Source organism: Podarcis bocagei (genome assembly GCF_964188305.1).
Source record: "Podarcis bocagei genome assembly, chromosome: 12".
NCBI lineage: Eukaryota > Metazoa > Chordata > Lepidosauria > Squamata > Lacertidae > Podarcis > Podarcis bocagei.
In genome coordinates this window covers 22,672,808-22,691,505 of record NC_138137.1, presented here as the reverse complement: position 1 = coordinate 22,691,505, position 18,698 = coordinate 22,672,808, and the positions used below count along the sequence as shown (strand labels likewise).

The following is an 18,698-nucleotide window of genomic DNA, read 5'->3' as shown; positions in this document are numbered from 1 at the left end:
TAGCAAATGTGATGCCTTGCTTCTTTTCTTATCTTAGTGAATACTCTCTTTGTATATTTGTAAATAAAGGAAATATTACTACCATGTACTAAGTCTCCAGTGGTTTCACTTCCAAAAGAAACCATACTTGGGTAGTACTTCCCCTGGAACTTTTAATTGATTGAGGAAGTGGGCAATACACAAAAGAAATCTCAGGTATTCTCAGGCCGTGGAATGAAAAGATCCCAGCTTTATCACTGGCAGTTCCAGTAGGGCTGGAGGGAGCATAGCTTAGTGATAGAATGTCTGCTTTGTACACAAAGATCCCAGAATATCCCTGGCATTTCCAGTTAAAAACTGATGGGGAAGGCAACTGAGACTCCGGAGCCACTGCCAGCCAGAGTAGGCTGTACTAGGATAGAGGGACAAATAGTCAGATCTATGATGGTATCTTGTGTCCCTTCTATTGAAATACACAAAATCTATGCCTGCCGTTTCTATGCAAAGATCTAGCATATGCAAGAGAAGCCAGGGACTGTTGACCACAGTTATTTTCTGTTCTCCAAACAGTGGTTACTAGCCACAATGGTTACGCTCTACCGTTACTGGTTGTACGCTTCTGAATACAAGTAGCTGGGAATTGCAGGTGAGAAGAGCACTGTTGTGCCAAGGTCCTACTTGCAGGTTTCCCATGGTTGGCCCATCTGGTTGGCCACTATGAGAACTGAATTCTGTGCTGGACTAGGTAGATCACTGACCCAGCAGAGCTTTTCTTAAATTCTCCAAATTCTATAATTGGGAGATTATAGGATGATTGATCAGGAATGTGATAGCTATATGGAATTTGGTTGCATGAATGTAATGTTTTTGGTGAGGTACAGTTACGTTAATACATAATTTCCACACATATTTTTGTGCTATCAGTGAAAAGGTACACAAGCTATGCCTTCACCAGGTTGTGAACCTCTACAAAAGATGGTGTTTAAAGTATTTTCTCATTGTAAGATGCTTGCATCTTTGTTCTACAGCTCCAGTGTAGCAACACATTAGTAGCAGAGGGACATATGGGGAACGCTGCCTGCTGGTACATGATTCTCTATGACTTGAATTGACCCTTTTGTGTATTACTGCCAACTGCATGGTGTTGCAAGCAATATCACGTTTGGGTAAGGATCTACAGTACCAGCCAGAATGTTAATAACATTATTGGCTAAAAATACGCAAGGAATCCATGTGTTCCGGGCTGTAGAACTGCACTATGTTTGAGAATTGGAGAGTGGGAACTTAAGAGGTTTGAGATTTCATTTCACCTCCCCCCGCCATTAGTTTCCTCCTGCTGCCAAATGGAACTTTTTATTGTTGTTATTAAGCCAAAGACCCAGGTTGGCCTGTGAAACACCATTAACAAAGCAAAGTATCCAGTTCATGAATGTAGCTTAGTGATGTGAGATGTGTTTTCCAAGTCTCATCACAGCTTGGAAAGACACTTCCTTGAAAGACAATACTGCGTTGGAAAGATCATGGTCCGATTCAGTGTGGCCATTTCATAGGTTCATATGAATAGAGAAATCAGATGCTGGATTAACTGTCTCCTGTTTATTTTAAATGTAATAATTTGTATTAATGGGAAAAGCCATTTGGCCTTAACAAGTCAGATATATAGTTTACAAATACTTAAGAGATTGCATAGGGTCAGAGCTGCAAACAGATCTTTCTGAATATAACCTAGCCCCTAGTGGAGGAGCCTGATAAAATAAAAAAGCCCTCAATCTGTTAAGTCATTGTTAGGTCAAAGGAGGGCACTGTAGCCATCCACTTTAACAGATTGGTTGTCTGGGATGGGGATGGAAGAGGGAGAAATTTCATCACAGAGATGAAGTGATTTCTCAATTGCTGAGGAAAGGAGCAGAGGAACTTGTGTGTGTGTAATGTCACAGAATTCTTTATCACCACACTGTGAAATATAATCCCGACGTTTTGCAAGCCAATAAAAGACAAGATTACATTACAATTTTAACGTTCACACTACAAATTATATATCCACTGCAGATTCCAGTGTACAATACGAAATGTAGATTTACATTTCCTGTTGTAGAATTAGGGTTAAGCCATTTGGGGGTGCTGAATACAGGGAGGGGCAGTTGGTTAGGGTCCCAAATGTTTGCATGTGCAGGCTCACACTCAAGTACACACATCCTTCCACCCCCACCCCCCACAGAGACATGCACACAGCCACACAACTTTGCAGGCCCATGTGCAGTGGGCTGGGGGCCACTGTGATGCAGAAGTAGCAAAAATGACATGACACCAGCTTGGAATCGAAATGGCCACAATATTATTGATTACAGATGCAATGAGGTTCTCCTTCATAGCTTCATGCAGCTACTCCTTGGGACAAACGCTAGCTCAACCACCTCCCCAAGCTCGGCACTGGTGGGAAATATAGGGACATTCTGGGATCAAATCAGAAGCCAGGATGACTTTCATAATTCCAGGACAGTCCCTGGAAAATAGGGACACTTGGAGGCAATGGGAAGGAACCTTTGTAAAACATAGTAAATGCTCAGGCTAGTACTTTGCACCTCTGCTGTTAAAACAAATGGGATGCTTAGTTTAATCCTGTGCTTGCCTATTTGGAAGTAAATCTCACTGTGTTTAACTTGGGCCTATTTCCAAACAAGCATGCATAGGGTTGCAGTCTTACAAATGCCCAAGCTTGGCTGGACTGGATGTTGCCTATTAGTATTTAAAAGGTTACCTTCCCAGGTACAAAAGGTCAAGGAGAGAGTGTGCCCAGATCCAATAGAAACCAGGGTATCTGCAACTTTAATAGCTGTGTAGAAGAAATTTCAGCAGGTGAGAGTTTGTCCTGCAGTTAAAATAAGCAAAGAAATGTCCATGGAACATTCAATGCAACAATGAAGGTTATATAACAGTAGGCTGGTAATTTTAGGTGTTCCACCGTCTAAAAGTTCTGTGGCTTGGTTGGTGTGTATTTGGAAGCTTAAACTTTCTGGAACTTACTCATTAGGAGGTGAAACTTTGCCAGGATATTCCCCTGTTTTCCATCTAAGAAATCAAATAAAAAATTATCACACAGTGTTCGTTATTGCTGGACATGCATGCACAGCCATATCATTTGGTTGCCTAGCAACCTGGGGGTGGGGAGAGGACTGGCAAGAGGAAGAAAGAGAAAGAGAAAGCTTAGCAGAAAACACTCTGAGCGGCAGAAGAAAGGCAGTCTGACATTTCATTTAAGGTAGGTTTGGATTGGTTCTGGCACAGCACATTGTGGTCCAGGTTATTGATGATGGTTCATAAAGGGGAACCTCACCTGTCTTGCAAAATGGCTAAGGTTTTGTAGCAAAGCTTGCTATGTCAAATCCTGTGAGTTTCAAATCTTTCTTATTTAGAAACGGGGAGGAAAAGGTGAGGGCTTGTTTTTGTGGAAACAAATGGTATTCAGTCTGCAACAACACAATACTTGTGCTGTGGTCTTCGGTCAAGACAGTCTGTAAACATGAGAACTGAGTTGCTTTTGAAATATAATAGCTTCTGTGTAGAGGAGTGAGGGCATATTTTTCATCACTACTATTGTTGAGTTGCAGAAATACTTTGTGATCAGAACATGATCTGCTCAGAGGGTAATAGAATGCCCTTTCTGAAAGCAAGAAATAAAATAGTATTACTCTTAGCAGCAGGAAGACTAATTTTTAATACTGTGTTTTGATTGTTGCAAGCCACTCTGGGACCTTGCGGGTAAAAGGTTGGCAATAAACGGTAATAATTATTTTTAAATTATTTTTGTCTTACTTGATGTGTATGTTACAAAGTATACCATTATTAGAGCAGCAGGAATAAGAAGAATTATTTTGATAAAATTGGAGGAGTGGTTAGAGTTCATGTTTTTCATGCAAAAGGTTCTGAGCTATGATCAATGGTCTGACATGCTAAAAGCCAACTTTGTGTTGCTGAGTATAAGGTACAAACGTGATTAATTAATTTTCCATTATTTGTTACTCCTCCGTACTTTGAAAGATCCTGGCAGAAGTAGGTGGTTATTTTCCTCCACCCTCAAAACGCAATAGGTTTTTCTGTCTGCCTCTGGAGATATTGAAAAAACACACAACTGTTGACACATTATATGACAACAATTTGACTTGGGAAGAACATGCAACTCAAATGGATTTGAGAAAGAAGTTTTAGTTGTTGAGTGGGCAATGTCACTTGAACCAAGCTTTCTGATATTTGATAACTAGTCATTCATTTAGTCCACAGGGACATTACAGATATTTAGACACTGTTCTAAAATTTTGATTAGCGACTAGGCAGATCCTATTGCACTTTTTGTTCTACAAACAAAGGGAAATGTCAGTCTTTCAAGATCCAACAATTAAATTCTATCTATGTCTTCTTGTTGTTCTTATTCTCTCTAAGCACATCCACCTTGATTTTCTTCCAATGGATTACCAATTTGATTTCAGGCAATCGGAACAGGAAGTTCCATGTGACAGCCCTTTAGATATTTGAAGATGGCTATCATAGCTCCCTCCGCTCAGTCTCCTGTTACCCAGGCTAAACATACCCAATTCCTTCAACTATTCCTCATAAGGCTTGGTTTCCAGACCCTTTATCATTGCCTTCCTCTGCACACCTTGAAACCTCCTAATGACAAGAAAGATTGCTGCCAAAATGATAACCACTTTGGCGGCAAACAACCTTGCTGTGTTGCACGAGGTAGCATTCTGGATGGAGATTTGGCCCCGTCAAGGTCCTTCGAGTTACCTGTTGTCAGACTCTTCACTCTGCCAACAGGCAAGCTTTCTGAGGACTGAATTTTTCTAAACAAGAGAAGCCTATCATTTTATCATCAACTTCAGCTCTTTGCAAGGTAAGTGCTTGAAGTTGTGTAACTGGTAGCACTTAGTGCCCCTCATCCGACATCTAAGGTACTTTTTCTTCTTCTCCTTAGATCTCTTAAGTTTAGATTACTTGAAAAGACACCGCTCTCCCCCCCCCCGCCCCCATTTCTGTTGTGGTTAATAATGAGAATAATTAAAAATGCCATTTAATTTACAGTAATTCTTAAGTGGCATTCCATTTGCATAACAACTAGAACACACTGGATAAACAGTTGCTAGGTAACTGGAAATTCTTCTTCACTCTTCTCCACTATTCCAAAGGAAGCTCCCACGCCCAGAACCTTTCACATCGTACAAGGTAAATACTTTGTCAGGAGGATATGGGAGGAAATGCTGAGGATTGGGCGTAAGACAACAACCCCTGGTTTCACGTTCCATGAACCAGGGAATGTAGCACATTTTGCTCCAATATGCCATCATCAGTACGCTAAGAAATAATCTTAGCTGCAGAGCATAACTTGCTGAGAACCCACAGTGAATGTAGTTTATTTGCTCTCACTGGTAGTGGAGTGGAGCAGAACAGACCGAAAAAGAGCAATTAACAATAGTGTACCCTGATGCGCAGATAAGGCCAATATGATTGATGCTGGACTTTGCCGCTTCAGGAGACTGGTCTAACTAGTCTCCTTCCTATTGTGTGAGTGCCAGATTTCCCATTAGGCAGGTGATCTGGGTTTAGATCCTTGAATGCCTTTTCTAAAGCTTCAAAGCAGCTATTGAGTAGGGCTGTGAATTTCTTGAGGATAGCAACAGGGAAAGGGCATATTTAACCCTTTCCCCTTGTGACATGTTCATGACTGAAGTCCTCTTCCTCCACCCAAGCTGAAGGCATTAATACAGAGGTCGGCAACCTTATCAGAGGATGGGCCGGAACATGTGCACATGCGAGCTCTTCCAGGTCAGAGGAGCGCCCGTGCGCATGCGCACGCTATTTCCCGCGCTCCTGCAACCTGGAAGTGTGCTGGAAATAGTGTGTGCACATGCCCATGGGCGCTTCTCCGTCCCACACGCGTGTGCACATGCTATTTCTGGCGCACATCCGGGTTGGAGGAGCACCCATGCGCATGCGCACAGGTACCATCAACTCGGATGTCAGTCCCCGTGCCGTGTTGGTAAAAGCAGGTGGCAGGGTGTGCCATGAGCCTGTTAGATAAGCCTCGTGGGCTGCTACAGGCCCATGGGCCTTAGGTTGCAAACCACTGTATTAATATAACTGAGGGTAGGGAAACAGGACACTTACAGAAGCCTGAACCACTTTTTGTCACCATTTGCATTAGGCATAAATTTGTTGCCATTGGGAATTCTTAATACAAGACTAAGTGTTAACCCAGTAACACTTAATAAAAACTGTTATTTTAAGGATGTGGAGTCGGTGAGAAATTGAAATATTTTAAGGGTAGCCAATCTAGTTGCTGCCAGATGTTGTGGACTAGAACTCCCTCCCATCCCTGACCATTGGCCATGCTGGCTGGGGATGATAGGAGTTGTAGTCCACAACATCTGGAGGGCCCCATGTTAGCTACTCCTGGTGTAATGCTTCGTTGTATGGAAGGGAAAAAATATAGAAACTAATCTGATATCTAGGCAGCCAAGTACACTATGGTGACTAGTGCAGAGAAGGAACTAAGAGATGAACTATGTGCCAGATATTGATTTATTTATTTAGGACATTTCTATCCTGCCTTTCCCCTAAAAATAGTGCTCAAGGTGGCTGATAGAAATGAAAATCAGCAGTGCAAATACCATCTAAAAAAAGCTGCCCGAAATCAATAAATTAGTAACAGCAGGAGTAAAACCACACAGTGTGAAAAGCACAGGTGAACAAGATGTTAATGACGAAGTTAGGCAAAGCTATCTGGAGAGGGGATTCTAAACACAGCAGACATTCTCTCTGGAAGGCACCCTACAAATATGTAAGGATCAGGAGGGCACAGAGAGAGAGGCCTCATTCTGAAGGACTTAATTTATGTTACGTTTGTTAGGGAGTAGTGCCTTCAGGGATCATGGTCCCAATCCAGTTAGATCTTTAAAGGTTAAAATCAGCACTTTGGACTATGCTTGGAAGCAAAACTGGCAGCCAGTGTTGAACTTTTTAAAGAAGTGGTGGCCGAAGATCACCCATATGCCTTTGTGGATGATTACTCAGCAGAACAAAGTAAACAAATATAGACAGAAGTGAGATTCTGCTGAATCCTGAGGAAACAGACTGAGGGTGTCTCTTTAGAAGGAGCAATCCTGTGTCAGGTTCTGAGGAATATTAGCAGGCTTGGTCAGTCGTGCCTTCTGTTAAAGTAGGGGCGGGGAACCTTGTTGAGCCTCAAGGCTGCATTCCTTCATGGGCAAACTTCCAAGGACTGCAAGCTAGTGGTAGGTGGAGCAACAGGTGTGACTCATACCTTTCTACAGTGGGCTACATTCCAGCCGAACAAAGCTGGAGATTTCTACACCTAGATCTCCATCCTCTGACCAGGTAAGCAAGAAACACCATTGCAGTTTCAAGGACAAATTCCTTCCAGGCAAAAGCACTCAAGCAATATGTGGAGCAGGGCTAGTGATGGATGTGGTCTGGGGTGAGTTCCTACAGACAGAGAGGCAAAGCCTGAGGTCCCCCACCCAAGGCTCTCTTCCTCCAGCTTTTGACCCACACAGCTCTGAGAGAAGAGGCAACCTTTGGCCAAAATGTGGCTCCTTGGTCTTCAGCAGTCTTAAACTTCTGGTTAATGTGTGTACACACCAGAGGTTGATGTCCCCACAGAGGCCTTTAATTTCACACCTTGCCATTGTGTGTTCATTGCATTCTGGTGCCCATGTGTTGGATAATCCTATGGATGTGGTTTACAACAGTATGCAACAGCCTTTCCCTTCCTCCATTTTGTTTTGTTTTGTTAATAACTTACTATTGAAAAGTGTATTGGTTTATACAGATAACATTTCCCAACCCCCTACTTCCACTTTACCTCTTTTTCTCCCTTTAAACCAGTTTTCTCCAACCTGGGGCCATCTACATGTTTTGGATTACAGCTCCCATCATCCCTGACTGTCATCCATACTAGATGGGGATAATGGGAACTGGAGTCCACAATCTGGAGGACTCCAGCTTGGGGGAAGGCTGCTCTAAAGCATTAATTGCTATAAAGTCAATTATCCAAAGCTAACAATATTATTGGCAGCTAACTTTCACCATTTTCACGTTGAGGAAAACACCATCAAGCTGCACATTGTGAGCCACACTTATAGGCATGGTGACTGCAGCAGGCAGTGTAGTAGATTGGGTGAGGACTGCAGAGACTTTTGGAAACAATATTGGTACCTGTCTGAGCTCTTAAAAGTGGCAGTCTCTGTGTTGGGGCATAGCAATCCTACTTATAACAAAACACAACTACTGTAGAACTCTTTATTGTGCACATACAGTAAGCCTGCAACTTAAGCACATTTAACAGCTTTATGCATTTGGCAAAATAATAATAAATAATAAATTATATTATTATATATTATGTATGCACGATGGCGAACTCTACATAATCAGAGTTACAAATCACCAGGGCAGGGAGTGGGATGGAGCCTCCACAAGTACAAGAGATTCCCTGCTTTAACCTAAGGACAGCTGTAAAGACGGAGACCATGATATGCTGAGAAGAGGACTGGGGCTTGTCAGCATGGCTAAATAGGGCTACAGCCTTATGTAATTCAAATTCAGTCAAACATAGCCAGCCATCTTGGCTGTGAGTCCTGGAAGACCAGCCCCTTGTCTTGTTGGTCTTTTTGACATCTGGCTTGGGAGGTCAGGGCTGACTGACTCCTGCTACAAAAGTTGAAGTTGTTGAACAGATATTGGGCTGGGGTATTGTTTGGGTAGAGCTTTCCAAACTTCTTATGCTGGTGACACACCTTTTAGACATGCAGCATTTCATGACACAGAAATTCAGTTTTGCCAGCAAACCCGAGATTAAACTAACCCCTTTCGGGCCCCGGGAGGAGCGTGGGAAGCGTTTGTGCAACACACCTACACACTGCAGCCAACAGAGTAACGTGTCGTGACACACAGTTTGGAAAGCACTGGTTTAGGGGGTTGTGTTGCTGTTATTGATACTAAATTTTTGTGATTATTTTTTAGATATTATTTATGTGGAAGTTCTTTAGTTTGGTTGTGTACTTTTTGATGTGTTTTATTATTTATGACTACTTTCGATGACGATAAAACAGGAAAGCGGATAGAAAAGTTGTGCCTAAATTTCCAGTTGTGAAAATGGTTTCTGATTGTATTAGTTTTGAAAGTTGTTACTGTGCTTCTTCTCTCACATCTGGTTAAACATTCTTGATATTTACTGACTTTTCTGCTCTGCAAGGGCTCCAACTGATGTCTATGTTTTAAACAAAAGAATTCTCCTCTCTTTCAATATTGACTCAACAAACATAGCTACGCTTAGGGTCTCCTCAAGTATTTGGGTTCTTGCATGGTCAGCACGTAATGGATTGATCTCAAGGATCAGAGATTGGGACAAGCAGTTAGTACTACTCGGCCAGGTGTAATCAAACAGAACATCTGAATAGCAGGGAATATAACATTGGCACTGAGCCAAAGGGAAAGAACAGGAAAACAGAATCGAAGTGCCAGTAACAGCCCTAATGAGGATTTCTGAAAAGAACTAGATGGAAATTGATAGAAGAGCCATCATATCCTACTGTGCTAAAGAAAGAGCTGATGTTTCTTTTTGCTAAATTACAGAATTACATTACTGACAGACTCTGCTAGTGCAAACAGTCTCTACTAGTACAGCATAGGTGGGGAAATAATCATGGAAACATCCGAGCATAATGCACGTTCATATTTACATTGTGAACATCTGTATCATGCTTTGTTGTTGTTGTTGTTTAGTCGTTTAGTCATGTCCGACTCTTCGTGACCCCATGGACCAGAGCACGCCAGGCACTTCTGTCTTCCACTGCCTCCCGCAGTTTGGTCAAACTCATGTTTGTGGCTTCGAGAACACTATCCAACCATCTCATCCTCTGTCATCCCCTTCTCCTTGTGCCCTCCATCTTTCCCAACATCAGGGTCTTTTCCAGGGAGTCTTCTCTTCTCATGAGGTGGCCAAAGTACTGGAGCCTCATCTTCAGGATCTGTCCTTCCAGTGAGCACTCAGGGCTGATTTCCTTAAGAATGGATAGGTTTGATCTTCTTGCAGTCCATGGGACTCTCAAGAGTCTCCTCCAGCACCATAATTCAAAAGCATCAATTCTTCGGTGATCAGCCTTCTTTATGGTCCAGCTTTCACTTCCATACATCACTACTGGGAAAACCATAGCTTTAACCATACGGACCTTTGTTGGCAAGGTGATTTTAAGCAGATTCATGCCCCCAGTTGACCTGAGCCAATATTATTGCTCTTATTGTGTGACTTTCAGATTAAGTTCTTTGTTCGCCCAGTGATTCCTATTTATAGTTTGAGCCTTAGCCTATTTAGGTTAGGTTGGTTTTGCAATTCCTTCACTTTCGTTTACACAAAGTTCACACTCTCTTGAAGCATTTGATGGAAAGATTAGAAACATCTGAGCACAGGCAACTTCTATCTGTGGCAAATCAACAGCGTTAAATACTACCAAGCGATTTGATCACATTTTTTGTAACACCGAGAGCTGTTAAACACATTTGACTTCTTACAAGCAATTTAAGAAGAAATGTTTCTCAGTGAAAAACTGAAAAACGTCATCACACACACAAAAACAACAACTCACCTATACAATGCGCTTCAGTACCTCCGCCGTCAGGTAACATGCAAGTTTATACTGGATTTTCTTTCCTTATCAGATTATCCACAAACCAGGAGAATCCTAATTTACCAGTGGGAAGGTGAAGACTGCCACTTGGATCAGGAGAATGTCATGTGGACAGTGAAAAAAAACAAATAATTAGTGATAGAAGCAGTTTCAAACCCACATTAAGCTCCACTGTAGATGAGCCCTATTAATCTTGGAACAGGCGCATACAACACTGGCTGTAAACTATAATGTGGTGAAACTATATTGAAATATAGCTATTGGAAACCACAGGCTAGTTATACTGGGAGGCAGGAATAATTTGAACACTGATGATCTAGCCTGTGCTCCTGGTGTTTCCTGGCTGTCTCTCCATTATTCTTGGCAGCATAATTCATGACTAATCTTCCTACTGGTGCTCCTGAATCTTTTTCTAATGTGCAGAAGGAATGAGATGTTGCAAGATCATGAAAGAGACATCTTAAAAAAATAATGCAATATCTGTTTTAGTATTGTTACGGACTGCAGCTCAGCTGTATCTTCTAAAATCTTCCTCACATTGTTCACGGAAGGCTTCCCAACATCTATGCTAGAGAGGATCTTGTGTGAGCTCCAGCAGAGGAGAAATTGCCGCACCCGCACCCTGGATGATTGACTGCATCTGCGCATTGATGCTCCCTTTCAAATAGCATATTAATAAACCAGTGGTACAGTCATCTCTATTCAGAGAGTTTACCAAAGTAGCAATATTAGTACCTGTATAGTTCATTAGAGAGTATTTCCACAACCAATAACAATCATGGGTGCTATTTTCATATAACCACAGAAGAGTGCTTCTGCATGTTTACTACTTTACATAATTTCCAACATGGAAATGAATGGCTTTGAATATGCTCAGCTGAGCAGCATGTGCACAAAGGGTAAGGGGGATGGGGGGGGGCAAAAACAGAAGCCTGTTCACAACCCTACATCTTGCATTTAAGAGTTGAGGGCGATCAATAAGATAATACTGTAGTGCTGAAAACGCAGATGTTTGTCATCCAAGTGCCTCTTGGCTGTATTGATGACCCTGCTTAAAATTGTGAGCAATGATACATTGCTGTTCTGCTGATTTTCATATATTTCCAGTGCACATTTCAGATAACACATTACAGATGCCTCAAATTAGCATTGGCCTGTGCAAAGAGCAAGTTGTTACATAAGCGGAAAAATGTCCTTTCTGATATAAATTTACTGTCATTTTTACCTCCATGGGGATAAAAAATACATTTTGTTTTTTTCTTTGTCTTGACTTCTTTAATCTTAGCAGCATAGAATGCCAATTCCTTGACTCCAAATAGCTGCTTCCAGAGTTTCCTCCAGAGAAAATATTAGCTGCATGAGATGCCTAGTGAACCAAATCTGTATTTTGGGCAGTGGAATAAAATGAATAAAAAACAGAATAAAAGAAGCTGCTATTGTATACATATGTGTTGCAAGAGCATCATGCTTAGCTCAGTGGTGCCTGCAAAAGTTTCCTGCTTCAGTCCCTGGCACTGTGACTGAAACCCTAGAGAACAGCCCTCAGTCAGTATAGACAATATGACTAGATTAATCAACAGCCTGATTTGATGATAAGCAGCTCCCTGCGATCATCACTCCCCTTTCCCTCTCCAAAACATATTGTGGAATCAGCTACCAGAGGAGCAAGAAGAGGTGTTGCTGGCAGACAGTCTGCTAGACTCACATATACCTGGGGATTGTGGATAAAGCTGTGGGAAGGGAAGGGGGATAGAAAGAGAAATAAGGCCAGAGGAACAAGCTGCTGGGAGGAGCTCTTGCAGAGTGAAAAATGTCATCATGGCTGCTGGAATAGGAAAAGTTTCAACGGTGGTGATGGCAAGGTTCAGGAAGGAGATGTCCGGTGTAGTCTTATCCATCTGTACTTAGAAGTAGTTTGTTCAATGGGATATACGTTGGATTGCAGCCTTAGTTGCATCAGCTGTCATCTTGTGGCTCTCAAGCGTGGGGACTTGAGATGTCTCATAGTCCCTTTTGTCATTTTTGATTGTACAAAATGTAGTTGTGCTTGCACTGCAAAAGGACACAAGCCCCGCCAAACACAATTTTTATTAGCACTGAGGCTTGTAGGATGAACAGCAGACAATGTCTTCCTATTACTTAGTACATTTCACCCTCAAGTGGAGTAGCTGTGCTTCCCTTTGTAATAGGTTCAGATTTTGCTAGGCTGGTGACTAAGGAGAACATATCACCTTGAAATCCTTTAATAATATTCCTTGGCTGAGGTAAAAGCAGAAAACCGCATCAGAGCAAAAGGGGGAAAGCAGAGTAGCACAATGGCTTCTTTGAACATAGCATATTTTAAAATATTGCTGTACATTGGGGGGGGGTGTTAGTCTGCATGATGCCTGGCTCCTGGATCCAGCAAGGGCTAAAATCTAATGGAGGATTCAATTGTTGAACTAGCCAGGCTAGTTAATGGGCCTAAGCGTGGCTTTGTGCCAGAGGGCAATGGGCAAGTCCTGCTTCCCTCACCTGACTGTTAGTTAGAAGGACAATGGCTAAAATTATGTGAGCTGGGCTAGAAGCAGGCAGAAAGCCAGAGAGTGAGAGCCATGCTTGATTTCTGCTTGAATCCAAGGCTCTGAGGAAGGGAGAAGCAAGACCTTCTGGGGTTTTAATGCTGTAAGTCCTCCCCCTGCCATCATAGTCTCAGGTTGTATATATGTGCAAGTAAATGGGTGGATGCAGGTGGCGCTGTGGGTTAAACCACAGAGCCTAGGACTTGCTGATCAGAAGGTCAGCGGTTCAAATCCCCGCGACAGGGTGAGCTCCCGTTGCTCAGTCCCTGCTCCTGCCAACCTAGCAGTTCAAAAGCACGTCAAAGTGCAAGTAGATAAATAGGTTACCCCTCCGGCGGGAAGGTAAATACCGTTTCCGTGCGCTGCTCTGGTTCGCCAGAAGCAGCTTTGTCATGCTGGCCACATGACCCAGAAGCTGTACGCCGGCTCCTTCGGCCAATAAAGCGAGATGAGTGCCGCAACCCTAGAGTCGGTCGCGACTAGACCGAATGGTCAGGGGTCCCTTTACCTTAAGCCATATAGCATAAAGACCACAATCTCCGCTGTCCCTCATTCCAAGGAAACCGAATCCTAGGAAAATACCTGGAATCTCACACTGCTCAAAGATTGAGCAATTTGGATTAACCATTTATTCTGCGCAAGGTGCACTCCAGGAGAGAAACAAATTCAAAACAAAATAGATGACTACACACAACGTGTGTAGCTGTGTGCAGATCTTCATTACCATGTGTAGGAACACTGTCTTATACTGAGTGAGTCCCTTCGTCCATCTAGCTCAGAATTGTCCACACTGACTGGTTGCAGCCCCCCAGGATTTTAGATGGGGGAGCCCTATTTGGAGATGACAGAGATTCAACCAGGAACCTTCTGCATGCAAAGCAATATTCTACCATTGAGCTAGAGGCCTTCCATTGTAGTTTGAGAACTCCTGGTATGGCAAAATAATAATCATAATAATAATAATAATTATGACTGATAGCGAAAGAATACCTGCACCCAGTGGTACAGGGGCAGGGGTACGCATACCCCTAAACATTTTATGAATCAAAGTTTGGCCTCATTGAAGGGCAGTATTTCAATATGTTTGGGAAAATGAGAGTACCCCTAAACATATTTTTTTTTGGGGGGAGCACTGCTTGCATCTATAATTAGGGTTTCAGTGGTGACAAACAAAGGATTTATTTGGAGTTTGGTTATTTACCATTACAAGATATTCCTCTGTTTCTCTTTTTGAGTATTCCCAAGGATACTAATGCCCTTGATGAGGAACAAAAAATTCTTATCGACATTGAAAAGTTCTACTGCTTTGATAAGCAGCATGCTTTCAGTCCCCTTCTGTTGTGTACTTGCTCCTTAGACAACAGATAAATGTGTGACTACTGTACACTGTTTACAGCAGGCTTAGGAATATTTACAAAATATAAACAGAAAGACAAGGCCTGAGCTTCTGATCCCAAGGACACTGGGCTTCACAGGAGGACACACCATCTGGCTAAAATAAGCCCACACAATTCATGTATTCAGTGTTCTCCTTCCTTGGCTTCTCTGTTTTGGCTGATACATTTGAGTGCCATTAGGAGTATGCAGTGCTCTGTATACAGTATTGGGAAACGATTTTGTTGCACAGGAAACCTTTAGTCCTTGTGTCTAAATCTCTTCTGTTAATAGTAGGTCTTTTCATTTCCTCTCTGTTCCTCTCTACATCTCATTGACTCATTATAGACAGAATGTTTCTCAATCTAGAATCTGAATACTCCTCCTTCCCCCTCTGGCTTGTGTGCTGCTTCTAACCTCACTTGCTGAAATTCCTCCTTTTCCCTTTCAGTGCTAACTGTGGTGAGCATTACAGATGCAATGAGTTGAAAACTCAGGGTACTTAGCTTTAAACTGGAGCACTATCTGTGGTTAGCATTCAGGTTGAGGCAACAGCTGCTAACCATTAGTGCTGAAAAGGAGTGAGATGCTGAAATCAAGTGGCAGGGAGTGTGTGAACCTCAAGAGGAAATGGGAAGAGTTTGGGGAATCATACCTGCACCAAGCCACTGATATAAAGTAGGCGTATTCCAACAGACCAGTGTACCCTTTCTCCTTTTTCTTCCTTCTGCTGTTCTCAGATTCCTCTCCAGTGGACTTTATTTATTTCCATTCCCCATTCATGAATTTTATGCTCCCTATGCATAAAACAGCCCCTTCCTCTATTTGTCAGGCTGTCTTTTTATCCTCCGCATATGTTCAAAACACACTTATTTGAGGAGGCATCCACATGAGCTGTTTTGGCCAGATTCAGTCACAGTTGTTATTCAAACAAATGAACAAAAAAATGGCTGGTTGTAGATGGAGGAGCTGATTAAGGTTTTCATTGTTGGCTTTTGTTTCAGGATCTGCTGTTAAGATAGGGTTGCCGTATTTCAAAAAGTGAAAATCCCGCCAAAGTCTACTCTTCCAACCTGGGTTGCTATATGTCCAGATTTTCCCGGACATTGCAGCGCTTTCTTCCCGGACACTGTTTCCGATGGCTGAATCCTGGCTGTGTCTGGGAAATTCCAGACATATGGCTACCCTAGTTAAGATCTTCTGCAATCCTCCTTGTAGTGTCCCAGATTTCTTGAGGAACACTGAGTTTGCAGGCTTGCATTTGAAAAATAGCAGATTCATATACTTTTGAACTGATCATCTTAGAGCAAGTGGTAGTAAAGGGATCCTTCTCCACAACATCATTCCCAAATGCCAGTCTCTATAAAAATAAATATGTGAATATTTATAAATATAAATAAATAAATATGTGAATACGTCAAGGAATGTACATTGGAAAGAATACTAAAGCTTGTCTCCTGCCTCTGGCAAACCCAGTGTAGAGATGAGGGAAAATGTTCCCTCAACAACTTTACAAATTATGGCCTATTTATTTTGCCCTATAGAACTCAATGGGGCGCGGGTGGCACTGTGGGTTAAACCAGTGTGCCGCTTGGACTTGCTGATCGAAAGGTCGCGGTTCGAATCCCTGTGACGGAGTGAGCTCCCGTTGTTTGGTCCCAGCTCCTGCCAACCTAGCAGTTTGAAAGCACGCAGTGCAAGTAGATAAATAGATACTGCTCTGGCGGGAAGGCAAACGGCTTTTCTCTGCTGGCCACATGACCCGGAAAAACTGTCTGCAGAAGCGGACAAACGCTGGTTCCCTCGGCCTGTAAAGCGAGATGAGCACCGCAACCCCGGAGTTCTTCGCAACTGGACTTAATTGTCAGGGGTCCCTTTACCTTTACCTTTATAGACCTCAATGTGGGCTATTTAATACAACGCCAATTCACAAGGCAGCATTGCACAAGGCTGAAGGTCTCTCTGGTTCTAGCCCAAGTGTTCCTGGCCACTCCCATTTTCGGCCATAGTGGCAGAGCATCTAGTATCCATGACCAGCACCTGGTGTGGAGACTGAAGCAGAGCCAGAAAGAGTTGGAACAAACCACAGTGAGGGAGGGCTCCTGCACTCAGTTCCTGCTTGTGGGTTTCCCACAGACATCTTGTTGGCCACCATGAGAAAGGATGCTGAACTTGATGGGCCATTGGGTTGATCCACCAGGCTGTCCTTATGTCTTTACAATCTCTTGGAGAACTCCAGAAGATTGCTTTAATTTCCATGGATTTTCCCAAAACAGACATTGGGCCAACTAGCCTATAGCTTTATGCCCCCTCCCAATTACCTTTAATGCTAATACTGTAGCATCAAGATCTGTCCTTAAGAGGAAATCATAATCTATGTTTATGGTTGGGCAAAGGCAGGCATCTCAAAGTGTTTTATACTAGGTTTAATCAGTCCTGTCTCATTTTCTTTTCAGGAGGTATGTATCATATAATACTTCAGAAGCCATTTGACTAAAATAGAATGATGTAACTTGTATGCCACATATCAGACTGATACTAATTCCTTTGTGATCCTTATCACTTACTCCCATTGGAGTATAGCGTGTCATCAGCTTTCAGACTGGCAAGATAATTGCTAACATCAGAATGGAGAAACTGTACAACTGAAATGAATATGTGTCAGATTTCCATCTTCCTTTAGGAGGCTGGGCAAGAAGAAACATGGAGATATGTGCTATAGATGTATCCATGAATGAGGAATTCTCAAAACAATTTTCTTTTCTAAGAACCACTGTGATGATTGTTAACTTTTGACTGGAGCAACTTATATTCAAATAGTGACACTGTATCTCCTGACCAAATGAAAATGGTATTTGAACCAGGGATGTAAGATATCAAATTAGGACTCTTCCTCTGAACAATTTACAAATAGGTTCAGTGTTTTCAGATATGTAAATTATAATGGCGATAATTTGTTTCATAAGGTTGCATCTGCAGAAATAATGAAATTGGGTTCCTTAGCTGAAGAACATGAAATAGTCATACAATATTAGGATCCAGAGATCTAAACTCAGGCATAGGCAAACTCAGCCCTCCAAATGCTTTGTAACTACGACTCCCATCATCCCTGACCACTGGTCCTGTTAGCTAGGGATAATGGGAGTTGTGACTTAGGTTTTAGTGGCAACCATGCAAATAATGCCTGTATGCAAATAAGACCTGTATGCAAAACAATGACTAGCCTATCAATGGTACTTTAATTCCTAGAAAGGTTCAGTATTGGAATATGCGTGTAAGTCATGATGACTTCAGGTATCTTCCTGCAAATTACCCAGCTCAACCCAGCTTATTGTCTATTTACAAATTCAGGGATAGGAAGCTCCATTTCCTGCCACCGTGTCCTCCCCTTCAGTGTAGCTTTAGAACAAAACTTTCAAAACTGTGTGTTGCGACACAATCCATTAGTTTGTCAGCTACATTGTGTAGATGTGTCATGTGAATGCTCCCCATGCTGCTTCTGGGGCTGGAAAGGAGTTAGTTTAATTTCCGGCTTGCTAGTAAAATTGAATTACTTTGTTGTGAAATGATGCATGTCTAAAAAGTGTGTCACCAACTGGAAAAGTTTGGAAATGTCTGCTTTAGAAGATGAAGCTTTTCCATCAGCATCTCTAGGCAGAGAAACCTGTCAGGGGGAGGGTGGGGGGAAGATGGCACTCTCCTGCTACATCGTGCAGCTGCAGTCAGCTACATACTGTTTAGAACCACACCATTGTGTGCCATATTACCTTGGGGTTTCCTGCAGCCATACCACAGTATGCGGGTGGCGCTGTGGTCTAAACCACTGAGCCTCTTGGGCTTGCCAATTGGAAGGTTGGCGGTTTGAATCTGTACGATGGGTTGAGTTCTCGTTGCTCTGTCCCAGCTCCTGCCATCCTAGCAGTTCGAAAGCACACCAGTGCAAGTAGATAAATAGGTACCGCTGCAGCGGGAAGGTAAACAGCATTTCTGTGTGCTCTGGTTTCCGTCGTTCTGTTGCAACAACTCATATCACCCTAATCATGGGCCCTGCTGGATGGGGCTGATGGGAGTTGGAGCCCTATAA

At 42.6% G+C, this 18,698-nt stretch overlaps 1 protein-coding gene and 1 long non-coding RNA gene across 5 annotated transcripts in view; one reads left to right on the top strand and one right to left on the bottom strand.

Annotated features, from left to right (window-relative positions):
• The window catches only part of PLCL2 (phospholipase C like 2), a 148,367-nt gene that overhangs the window by 33,539 nt on the left and 96,130 nt on the right, over positions 1-18,698 (top strand). The window contains exon 3 of one of the 4 annotated variants that reach the window (XM_081164381.1): positions 4,795-4,870. The exons of 1 other annotated variant lie outside the window; for it this stretch is intronic. The gene's annotated coding sequence lies outside the window, so the exon portion shown is untranslated. Of the gene's footprint in view, positions 1-3,197; positions 3,239-4,794; positions 4,871-6,798; positions 7,372-18,698 lie in introns of those variants that run through there. 2 more of the 4 variants (XM_081164377.1, XM_081164380.1) reach the window with 2 other exon arrangements.
• LOC308570335 lies at positions 1,907-4,852 on the bottom strand. The gene is made up of 3 exons (XR_014001137.1): positions 4,765-4,852; positions 2,942-3,048; positions 1,907-2,812 (listed from the first exon to the last, which is right to left on the bottom strand). It is a non-coding gene; the product is annotated as an uncharacterized lncRNA (long non-coding RNA).